This window comes from Symphalangus syndactylus, chromosome 2 (genome assembly GCF_028878055.3).
Source record: "Symphalangus syndactylus isolate Jambi chromosome 2, NHGRI_mSymSyn1-v2.1_pri, whole genome shotgun sequence".
Taxonomy (NCBI): Eukaryota; Metazoa; Chordata; class Mammalia; order Primates; family Hylobatidae; genus Symphalangus; species Symphalangus syndactylus.
The window spans coordinates 146,208,707-146,218,592 of record NC_072424.2 but is presented as its reverse complement, the minus strand read 5'-3'; the positions used below and the strand labels follow the sequence as shown (position 1 = coordinate 146,218,592).

The 9,886-nt window shown below is 41.5% G+C and overlaps 1 long non-coding RNA gene across 1 annotated transcript; it reads left to right on the top strand.

Annotated features, from left to right (window-relative positions):
- Positions 1-2,791: 2,791 nt before the first annotated feature.
- On the top strand, positions 2,792-9,503 carry LOC134735916 (uncharacterized). Its single transcript, XR_010119519.1, has 4 exons — positions 2,792-2,913; positions 3,299-3,451; positions 4,264-5,895; positions 9,333-9,503. It is a non-coding gene; the product is annotated as an uncharacterized lncRNA (long non-coding RNA).
- Positions 9,504-9,886: the final 383 nt, after the last annotated feature.

The window sequence follows — 9,886 nt, the reverse complement described above, 5'->3', positions numbered from 1 at the left end:
TCCAGAACTGGAGCTAGCAAACAGAACTTTGAAGATAATTATTATAAAGATAATCAAATATTTATAGGGGGGAAAAGGAAAGAACAAGTGAACAGATGAAGAATGAGAACAGAGAAAAGCAAGCTAGAAAAAGGAACCAAATGGAAATTCTAGATCACAAAATTATAACATCTGAAATCCAAAAAATACATTTGATAGGCTTGACCACAGAATGGAGAATGCTGAAGAAAGATGATTAAATTTGAAAGTCCATCTGTAGAAACTGTGTAAATTAAAGCTTAGAAAATAAAGATGAATAAAAACTGAGCTGTGTGCCAGTGTCAAGAGGCCCAACAGGCATGTAATCAGGTCGTCAGGAGACAGTAGGGAAGAGAAAACCATCTGAAGAAAGAAAAGTGGAAATGTCACAAATCTGATGAAAACCAATGGACAGGAAATTTCTGATGAAATTTCACAAATCTGATGAAAAGCAATGGACCGAAGCCCCAAGGGGATAGATGCAAAAAAATCCACACCTATGCACATCATAAACTGTGAATACATTATCTTTCCTCCACTTTCTCCCCCACCTGGGTAAAAGTTATTCTAAATGTTGCATAAATCATTCCTTCTTTTTAAATAACTTTGCTGTATATATGACTTCTGAGTAATTCATTATTCAGTTGGTTTTTGAATAACAAATAAATGTAGATATACTATACACATTCTTCTGGAACTTGTTTTTTACTCATTTGGTTTTTGAGAAACATCTAAGTACACCTATAGTTCACTAACTTTCCTTCATATTTAATATTCCATTTTATGACTGCCCCTTTTAACCATGTCATTTGTGATAGTTCCACTTTTCTGCTGTTGCTGACATTGCTTTGCACATTTTTGTGTTTCTGGCAACAGGAACAATAATTCTTCTCAGGCAGCATTTTTCAAATTAAGAGTTTGATCCATTAGTGGAGCATTAAATACATTTAATAGGTGGTGAAAAATTATTTAATTAAATAAATAAAATTCAGTGGAAGAGAAGGGAAGGGAAGACAGTGGAGAAAAGAGGAGAGGGGAGGAAAAAGAAAAAAATAAAAATCAGATTGCATTGCACAAAGTAAGCAAAATTAATGTTTTGCGAAAGTTTTATATTATATAACTGTGTTTTGTCTTATGATTTTTTATCATTAAAAAAGGTTGAAAGCTGTGAGTTGAATTTATATACTTCGGAGTGGGATTTCTAGCTTTCAGTAATGCCAATTTAGTTAAATAAACTAATTTGGTTAGATAATGCAAGTAACTTTGCTATGTAATGGTATCAATTTACATCCATAAGAGGTGTGTCTCAGAGCTTGCTTTGTCTAGATTCTCAACAACTATCTTGTAGTTACAATAATAAAGCACTCTAATAATAACAATAACTATTTTTTACTAACTTCCAGAAATTTTCATGAGTGAGTTCACCTCTTTGGGTCTGTTTCTTCATCTGCAATAAGTAAAGTCTGCACTATGAGAATTTCTAAAGTCCCCGTGTAAAATGTTTTGATTACAAAACACTTGTAAAAGAATCATATTGTCATTCTCAAGAAACAGCAGATGTGACTACTGCAGAGAAGGGCCGTTGTGGTTTCATTGTTGTAACCAGCACATAGTAGTCATTCAACTTGCCTGGATTAAATGAATGATTATGTGCTTTTCACTTGGTAAATATTTAACATATAAACATAGTCCTTTCCCTGGCAGTGGGAAAGGTGCCAGCTGAGCTTATCATTATCCTTGATCTGATTCAGTAATAAAGGTTCCTAAAACTTGCCAGTTATACATATGTTGGGTACTTAGTGAATGCAGCATAATTCACTAAACATAAGCAACTAGTAGTTTCTTGTGACCATCGAACAATTCAAGTGACTTGAAAAATACTGATTGTCCACCAACTGCCAGATTGCTTAGGATTTCACCACGAAGATTTGGCTTGAATACAGATGAGTGGATAAATCTAGAAACACATTTACAAATGGACTTTTCAGAAGGATTATGATTGTGAAGCGAGGAGAAGCCTCATCACCTTGCTCCAGTGCCTGGCTAGGCTGTGTTCCGAGTGCTGTCCACGATGCACCTGGAGCAGGCAGTGCCTCTCTCCCAAGCATCCTCACCCCCAGAGCTCTGCGTTCTGCAATGATGGGCCCTCTCTTTGTTCTCCACCTTCAAAGTGATTCACTCAGCTATATCCTAAAAGTACAAACTCACCCAGCTCTTTCTAAAAATGCTTGAGGCTTGAACCACCTATTGGAATGCTCACTTTATTTGTGAGAGATCATGTTTATTGAGCATTCTCCTGTGCCATTACAAACCAACCAACTAATCAAGAAACCGTCCGTGATTGAGGGTCACAGCCTTGTCAGGAGCCGTTTCTGGAAGATGTGAGGGTGGCAACGTTGCATTCGCCAGTGCTAGTTTCTGTCCAGATGGCAACTTTGCCTCAGTGTAATCCCAAATGACACGTCCAATTTCCCTTTCTCAACTCTTGAGTTTTTCCAGGGAGAAAATGTGGTTTTGCCCTTCTTTTAGAAAATTGATGTTTCTGTGCTTTTGCTTTGCTAGTGCATCTGAAAACATATGGACACTTCTGGCTAAAAAAAGAAAAGAAAGTCTTTTCTGATTCATTTGGCTAAAACATGGATTTTCCAAATTCAGTAAAAAACTCTTTTATGAGACACTTTCGTCTACCATAGATTCCATTAGACCATGGAGCAGATCTTCTCCCGGGACACACAGTCATGCTGTCATCACAATTCCCAATGTCCCGGAATGCTAGACACTTCCTGACCTTTACGTCTGATACATTCTTTGAGAGAACTTCTCTACCGACCCTGTCACCTAGATTGGATCACCGACCTCTCCCAAGAGGGTCCTGGCTTCCTCACTGGGGAAATGGTAGGGAGTTCCCCCAGGTAAAGCCTCTAGGGAGAGTGGCCAGGAGCTGGGTCAGGAAAGGCTCTGGTGCCCAAAGGGCTGCCCGCAGAGGCTGAGGTCCCTGCAAGTGCACAGGGAGGAGAGGTGAGATCAGATTCCAGCAGAGTCAGGCTTCAATGTCAGACTGGGTGTGTTTATGCAGAGGTGCAACTCAGGAATTACTGAGGAAAAAGTACAGGGCCAATTTAACCTCCTCTGAGGGACCTCTAACCCTGCTCATCACCACCCCTCGCTAAAAGGGGCCCTCTCCAGGGAAGAACCCAGAGGGAGAGCGGGAATTCTCCTCCCCTTGGAGGAAGAGTGCTTCCTCTACCCTTAATGTATCGACTGACAAAAATTCAAACAGAAGGAAACTAGGGTGTGACAAATAAAGGAAGCCTTTTCATGCTCTATGTCCACTGGCGTCGGGCAAGCCCTGGTGGAAGTCCAAGGAAAAGAGTCTAAGACCCAAAAAGATGGTTTGAGCCAAAGTTCTAAAGTGTATCAGACGTGAATAAAGGTATGTTAATTCTAAAAGGAACTAAAATAGAAACATGATATGGTTTAGACTCAGATATTAAAAAATGAGCCGTCTCAGAAGTGGAGACCAACTGAAAATCTTCCTGTATAATTTCTTTTATAACTCTTCGATGCCTCTATGTTTGGTTGATTTTTACCAGTTTTCCCAGTCTCCAATGAACCTGATTCTATAGGCAGTTACTCTGTGTTCTTATTGATGGGATTCTAAGAAGTGAAGAACAGCATAGGAACCAATTTGCTGTGTAAAATCAGAGACAGCTCGACTCACTGTGGGTTAGAAACAAGGGGAGGCTCTCCATTGAAAATAGGCTCCCTGAAAGCAGACATCAGCTATAAACTGGTTAGGAATTTATTATGAATTTCCTTTGCATTTTGAAGCAGAAGGCTTAAAATTAGGCTCTAAGTCAGAACCCACAGTACCCATTTCCCACAGTATGACAAGTTTATATGGGCAACACATACATTTTGGAGTAATTTGATTGTCCCAGGCACTACCTGGAGTGCTTTACACACGTAGCTGTTTAGTCGTGGCCCCTCATGGCCCTCTGGGTTGGAATATGAGTTGCCAGAGGGTGAAGTAACTTTTGGATCATCACAAACACGGAGAGTCGGAAGACAACGCCAGAGGGTGACGTCACCTCCGGTTCATCACGAACACGTGGAGAGTCGGAAGACGACCCTGGGCTTGTCTTCACATTTTCCGTTTGTCACTTGCCGGTCCTTTGGAAGCCGACCCTAGATGTACACTGTCTTGCCGGGACCTTTCTCTTCTCTTCCCCTGTGACCACGCAGGTCTTCGATTCCCTGCCCCTGTCTCCTCCCTGCCCGAGGACCAAGCTTCAGAAGAACTGCACACGGGAGGAAATACCAACCGTTTAACTTCTTCAGAGACAACCTCCAGCCCGGCTCACCACCATGCTAGCTAAAAAAGGGCCCTCTCCCAGGGAAGGTCCCGGAGGAAGAATGGGAATTCACCCTACCCTTGGGGGAGGAGTGCTTTCTCTACCCTTAATTTATGAACTGAGAAAAATCCTAACAAGCCTACTATGAAATAAAGATGCCCTTAACCCATTTATGCCTAGTGTTCCGTTATTGGAACGCTAAGCTTGTGGGAATTATTTATATCCTACTGCTCAAAACCATTGCCAAGGTCTGATTTTTCACACAAAAAAATTTGCAACCTTCGGTATAAATGGGTTAATTCCAAAGCCTAAAGCAACCTAAGACATCTCAGCCCACAGTGAACCCAGCCTCCAGCTGCAGGTGTTGGCTTCCACGCAGCGCAGGACCAAGCAGTTTCGTGCTGAGTCCATCTCTGTGGCCACTGGCCACCCGGTGTTGGGGCTGGTCCTCAGCACATCTGCACAGGGGTAAACACGCCGTTGGTGGAAGGGGCCAGAGGCGGCCTGGGCTCTGAATTCCACCCAGACCTGGGGAATGGACCTGGTAGGGGAGCGAATGCCAGGGCTGATGGTGGCCTTGGCTCTTCTGCACGGCAGCAACTGTGGTGGCCTGAGAGTAAAGAGGTACCATAAGGACGCAGAAGTAGATCACCAGAGCTGCATCCACACCCAGAGATAGACGCACACATCTGTGGTGTGTTCATTTCAACAAAGATGCAGAGATAATTCCATGGAGGAAAAACTAGCCTTTCAACAAATGGTGCTAGAACGATTGGATATCTTACGCGAAAAATTAACTTTTATCTGTATCTCATATTATGTAAAAATGGGACCAAACTAGATTATAAACATAATGTAGAATATAAAAGTAGAAATTATGGTAAAAATCATAGGAAAAAAATCTGTGCGACCTTAGTTAGGCAAAGACATTTTAAATTTGACAGCAAAAGTACAATCCATAAAAGAAAAGAAACTGATAAATTGGACATACTCAAAGTGAAGCACATATGCTAGTCAGAAGACACTACTGTTAAGAGAATAAAAAATATAAGCCACAGATCTGGAGAAAACATTTGCAAACCATATATCTGAAAAAAATGGCTTGTACTTCACATCTAAAAAGACTCAAAAGTCAATAATAGGAAAAAAGAGACAATTTAAAATGGGCAAAATAGTTAAAAAGACAGATCAGCCAAGAAGATATATGGATGAAAATTAAACACATTAAATACATCCGATGTCAATAACCCTGCTCCCTACCGGTTAGACAGCTGACGTCAGAAAAGCCGGCCCCACCGCACATGCGTGAGCACAAGTGGGCAGGAACAGGAAATGCCACGAGGACGCTGAATCAAACCTGCCTACGTGAAGGGCTGAAGACGTGACATTTCCTGACAGACGTCGCCATGTCTAGCAGCATGAGCCTCTCCATGAAGGCATGAGGGGAGAAGACCTCTTCTCTACCTTGTCCCAGGTCCTCCAGGACGGGCGTCTCCTTTGAGAAGCAGGACTGCTTTTATAAGTAAGAAAAATATCGGTTCTTCATTTTCACAATAACGTCTCAGCTACGTGCCCAAGTGTGTCACATTGCAACAACTGCCCAGCTGTGGGGCTGGTCTTGGGGAGCAGAGGGGACTGAGGGGCCTGCGTCATTACGAGCTGCACAGGAGGGCTGAGCTTGCATTAGTAGCTTCTCCCTCCAGTGCAGGAGAACGCATTAAGATTTACGGTTCATCTGAAAGTAGCTTAGAAAGAAACCATATGCTCTTATCATCTCTTGCAGAAGTTGCAGACAAGTTATTTAAAAATCTCGTTTTCTTAAACTGTCTTTATCGCAAAGAAAAGAGCCTCTGGGATCCACTTCAAGTAGTCATTGTGGAGGGTACAGCAAGCCAGCCCCGGGCTAAGCATTACCCCACTAATTTCACCACCACAGCAAGGTGGAGAGCCTTGAGTTTTTGCCTGTGTTTCACAAATGAGGAATCTGAGGAGCAGAGACCTGAAGTGACCTGTCCAGGACGCAAGAGTGAACCCAGGGACAAAGCCAACCTGCTCTGCTGGGGCCAGTGCCTTTCCACGCTCCTCTGTTTCTATATTTAAACCGAGTGAAAGGAGACATGGAAAGTATATTAGCCCATTTGGAGGTGAATTTGATACACTCTTATTTGTCATAGAGGGTAGAAAAAGATGGAAAAGAGAAACGGGCTGGTGGGGAGGAGGGAAGAGCAGAGACCAGGGCCTCAGCCCAACCTCCATCCGCTTCCCACTTTCTCTCCCTGTCCCTTTCCTGGAGGCCTTGCTTGCTCCTCACAAAGCTGTCATTCTTATGCCTTGCATGGATTTGGGTATTTTAACTTGTCTATTAAAAATATAATTCTGGCCCCATATATATGCTTAATTAATATTATCATGTATCCCCTTCAAAATACTCTGTGGCCAAAGTTATTGCCCTTTTATGCAGGATCGGGAATGGATTCCCTAATAAATGTCTTACATTTTTCCCATCACAAAATGTAGTTAAATTAGCATCTCTTCATCCTAATTTTATTTCTCCATTTGGACAAAGCATCTTCACTTCCAACAACTGAGCTTTTCAAAGATATTTATTTCGTCGTAGAATTAAAAAAAAAATTGAATATTATCATTCTGAAAATAAGTAACTAAAAACTTTCCTTTAAAATTATTGCAAAAGTTTCATAAATTCAGTTAGATATATGCTTAGGGAAAATACTGAGTTTGAAGGAATTTTTAAAAGACCACATATTCTATAATTCTATTTATATGAAAGTTTTAGAACAGGCAAACCCATGGAGACATCGAGTAGATTGGTGGTGGCCAGGGATGGGTGGAGGGAGGTGGCAGGCAATAGAATGGCTGCTGACAGGTATGGGGTTCCTTTCAGAGTAAAAATGTTCTAAAATTACCTTGTGGTTGTGGTTGCACAGCACTGAGACTATACTAACTGGCATGTACAGTTTATTAATTATATTTCAACAAAGCTATTAAAATATTCAGTTTCCAAAAATATATCAGTGCATGTAATTGCAATATGTTTAGATCTACTGGAATTTAATGAAATTTAATAAGTAATGTCTAGTTAATACACTTCCATGGGGATTTGCATTTTATATGTGTTTAAGTTACTCTTCTGAATTTTTTTTTTTTCAGTTCTTATCAATGTTTCACAAGGTTGGAATTCCAGCTGTTAAACTTACTATGGGCCGGGTGCAGTGGCTCACGCCTGTAATCCCAGCACTTTGGGAGGCCAAGGCGGTCAGATCACTTGAGGCCAGGAGTTTGAGACAAGCTTGAGCAACATGGCAAAACCCTATCTATACTAAAAATACAAAAAAATAATTAGCTGGGTGTGGTGGCATGTGCTTGTAGTCCCAGCTACTTGGGAGGCTGAGGCAGGAGAATCACTTGAACCCAGGAGGTAGAGGTTATAGTGAGCTGAGATCACTCCACTGCCCTCCAGCCAGGGGAACAGGAATGAAACCCTGTCTGAAGAAAACAAAACAAACAAACAAAATCCAAAAAACTTACTATGTAGCCTTGGGCAAAGTGACTTTTCAAAGCCTTGTATTCTTTATTCTCAAATAATACAACCAGCACCTCCCCCATTACACACATACACCAGTGTACACACACACACACAGACACACACAACCAGCACATAATTCTTTTTTGCAAAGACTTCTTAGAACGATAAAAAAGAGATAAGTACTAGTTTTTCGTACATATGTATGCTATGAGAACCAATCAGTAAAATAAAACAACAAATAATATATATTGTAGCTTCTTAAGAATCTTCAGCTTTTAAAGTTCCAAGTCTCTCCAGGGCTCCCAGAACCCCAGTGACTCCTCCTCAACAGAGATGGGATCCCGGAAGAGCCGGGATCATGGTGGGAGGGAGGAAGATAAGGAGACCCCAGTCTGTGCCAGAAGAATTTCCTGAATTAACGTTTTTGTCAGAATTAAGTGTGGATTATCAACCACACAGGAACCAGAGTTTGTCAGAATGAATGGTAGGTTTAAGTGATTCTTTTAAGATGAAAATTGATTAGGATTGGGTAAAGCCTGTGATATGATCATGTAAGGTTTGTGGACAGAAGACAAGAGTTTTGAAGTGAGCCTTCACAAGAACATTGCTGTTTGGTAAATGAACGTTTTGCTCAGATTAGCAACATGTTGTCCTGATAGAGAGAAGTTTGCACAGATAAACAAACTGTTTGTCTTGATAAACTGACTTATAGGAATGCCTTGAAACAAATATTAGAGTTGCATGCAAAATGTCACTTCATGTTTGAGTAAAATTACCCAGAAAACCAACATATATGTCACAAGACACTGAAACCAAGAGTCTGGCTGTCGCACAGAGACAGTGAGACCAAGCCTAGGACTGATTCTGATTGTCAGAATGAGCCCCATTGTGAGAATATCAAACCAGAAATTAGACTCTTGACAAGAAGCCACTAGGGATGAGCTAGTGGCTCATCATAGTAGGGGGAGGAACATTATAGACGCCATTGCTTAGTGGCAGCAGGTGCCTGTTAACAGAAAAGAACCGTAGATAGGCAACATGCCAAGAAAATGCCCAGGAAAACAGGGAAGGAAAGCCCCCAGATTTGAGGATGACACTCGAGAGCCAGTTATCTGGCACACTTGCATTGGGTATTGGCGGAAACTTCACTTCTCACAATTTTCTCCTTCTTCTGAAATAAGTTGTCTTCATCTGCGTAATTTGAGTTCTCCAGAACATCATCTGCTCTGATACATTCCTGACCATCTTTGCTGTAAAGTTTTCTGACGGGACAGGGGCCCAGGTGTTGTACCTGGGTGACATAACTCTCAGGTTAATTGTGGACTAGTGGCCAAAAGCAAAGTATGGTGTTCCTTCCATGTCACTCTAGGGCATGTTTTTTCTTTTCATCTTTTCTTAAAAGACAACATTTCCAGGTCTTAGGTCCAGTGGAAGCTGCTTCGGAGCCATGGAGAAAAGGCAGCCTGCGCCGATTGACCATGAGCCTGAGTACACTGCATGAACCTTTGGAAGTACCTTTCCTATGTCTGCCTGAAGTAAGATAAAGTTGAAAATTTGGGGGTAAATACTTTGTATAATGGCGAACCTGTGTGAGTTTGTAGGGCTGCCAGGGAGTGTGGACTCATGAGACGAGTGTGACGTCTTCACCAGGGAAGACATGCCAGATGCTTTGGATGGCTTTAACTCTATGGTGCCACTGGATGCCTCAAGATTCTGAGCAGGCAGAAGGCTTCTTTCAGAGCTCTTCAGTGACAACTCCAGCAAAACTAGAACAATGAATTCATTCTTTACATTGGGAGCCAGCATAATTATGCTTATTTATATGTTTGCTTTCTCTACTATACAGTCCATAAATCTCCAATCAGTAAAACTCCAACTAAATTCTGAGAAAAATTAAACAATGACCAGGACACAGTCAAAACTCATTATACAGTGTAGTCATATGAAATTCAAAAAGGGGCCCAGGTTC